The sequence below is a fragment of the Mus pahari genome, chromosome X, assembly GCF_900095145.1.
Source record: "Mus pahari chromosome X, PAHARI_EIJ_v1.1, whole genome shotgun sequence".
Lineage (NCBI taxonomy): Eukaryota > Metazoa > Chordata > Mammalia > Rodentia > Muridae > Mus > Mus pahari.
The window spans coordinates 79,055,432-79,057,946 of NC_034613.1; positions in this window are offsets into that span (position 1 = coordinate 79,055,432).

Consider the following 2,515-nt stretch of genomic DNA (forward strand, 5'->3'; position numbering starts at 1 on the left):
CTGAACCTGGACCAGGCATTCCTCTGCTGTGTATATGTTAGGGGCCTCATATCAACTGATGTATGCTGCCTGGTTCGGTGGTCCAGTGTCTGAGAGACCTCAGGGGTCCAGGTTAGTTGAGACTGCTGGTCCTCAGCTTCTTCCAGCTTTTCCCTAATTCAACCACAAGGGTCAGCAGCTTCTGACCATTGGTTGCCTGTAAATATCTACATCTGACTCTTTCAGCTGCTTGTTGGGTCTTTCAGAGGGCAGTCATGCTTGGTCCCTTTTTGTAAGCTCTCCATAGCCTCAGTAATAGTGTCAGGCCTTGGGGCCTCCCCTTGACAGGGATCCCAGTTTGGGCCTGTCACTGGACCTTCTTTCCCTCAGACTCTTCTCCATTTTTGTCCCTGCAGTTTTTTCAGACAGGAACAATTCTGGGTCAAAGTTTTTGACTGTGGGATGATAACCCCATCCCTCACTTGATGCCATGTCTTTCTTCTGGAGGTGGGCTCTATAAGTTCCCTGTCCCTTCTTTTGGGTATTTCATCCTTTGAGTCCTGAGAGTATCCCACCTCCCAGGTCTCTGGTGCATTCTGGAGGTACCCCCCCTCCCCACACACACACACCTCCTACCTCCTGAGGTTGCCTATTTCTATTCGAGAAAGGCAATTTCTAATATGCTATCTAAAGTAGAATTTGAAGTTGATACACATCAATGATAATGATGACAGCACCCTGGAGTTGGGGTGTTCTGCCAGGGTTATATGTCAGAGCCTGTCCATTTCAGTGAGAATAGAGTATAAACTCCAGAGAAAGATGTAGTGAAGAGTTATACATCAGATAAGCCTCCAGAGGTGAAGGAGTGAATACTGGGGAAGACCCTGGGATGCTTTAAAGTACAAAAACCTGGACATAGGCAGACTACCAGCTCCTGAGTTATGTTGCCGTTCAGGTATGATATACCTAGGAAAATGAAGAATAAGACCAATATCTACATTTTAACTTCTTATCTATTCACTTGCTCTTTATAGACTTGTTTTCATCACTTTGACTACTAGTGGCATTTTATTGTCTGAGAGCCATTTTAGAATAGTAAGAAAAAAATAAACTGGATGCAGAGTAGGAGTGAAAAGTAGGAGTGAAAAAAATGCTCTAGACAAATGTATACCAGGACTCTAATCTCACTGTTCTATATACCAGTCTTAAAAAGACAACTGTGAGCTCAACATCCAGCAAGTGAGTCTGGTGCAGGTACTATCTGGTTGAAGTACATAGCTGGAAAACAATGCCTGATCTTTGGAAAATAATTGTTATTATATTGCTCCCAGTTGACACATCTATCAATTTGTGGTGAATTACAGATCCTTCCACTGCCTGCAAGATGTCCTTCTATCCAACTATCTCATTTCAGTCATCGTTGTCTTAATAAAATATATCCCTTGATAAATGTTTGGGAAAATAAAATCAAGATAACCTAATATGTTCTCATCAATTAGGTTCTTCTTTTCACAGTGCCTGTCAAGTTGTGTCAATAGATGTTGAAAAATCCTGCTATGTAAAGGTAGTAGTCCACCATGTCTGGACATCTCTCCTGAGATCAGCACAAAATGGAGGGCTTCCTTTGCCAGCAGGGATTCCTCTTCTCTACCTTATCAGGGGAGCCCAACGCCCCCCCCCCCCACACACACACCTGAGGAATGTCACATAAGTGAAATTACAGGCTCAACTTCCTGGAATGCTTCTCCATGCAAATAAGGCCCTAAAGGCAGTACCTTAAGCCTCAGCAATGAAACTTCATCCTGAGAAGAATCCCTTCCCACTTTGCAATATAGCCTTTGTTCACCCCAGTAAAGACCCCAAGCTTTTCTGTTAAAAACTGTCAGAGAGAACTGTTTAGTTGAATATTGTCTAAAAGAGCTGTAACACTGAAAAATTTGGAGAAGACCCACTGCTCCTACCCCTGCCTTTACTGCTGGACTGGATCTTGGTATAAAGCAGTGCCAGGACACCCTAAGGGAAAAAGAGAAACTAGAACCTGCAGTCTTATGCATGCTGCCACAGTCTTTTTGAGTTCATATGTATATCATTCCAGTTGTGTCTGAAACACTCTTCCCTTGGACTCAACTACCACCTCTGGCACTTATCTTTTTGCATCCTCTTTCCCATAGATCTCTGAGCCCTTGGTGGAAGGGTTTGGTGAAAACATCCCATTTAGGATAGAGTGGGAGCCTTATCCCCCATTTTGATGTTAGTTATGCTAAAACAAGGAAGAGTATAATTTTTTCTCACTCAGTCATGTACTCTCCTTTTCTTCCTCCACTTTTTCTTCCTCCACTACTTCTTCTTCTTCCTCTTTTTTATGAATTAGCATTATTAAGCAATATTAATATATATGATTTGAGCGGATAAACCAAACAGCAGACTACGCCAAGGTGATTCCACGTGAGAGGTTTATTAAGCAGGGATAGGGAGCGGTAAAGTGGGTAGAAGAGTAGAGGAGAGAGAGAGGAGGGGGAAGGGGGGAAAAGAAGAA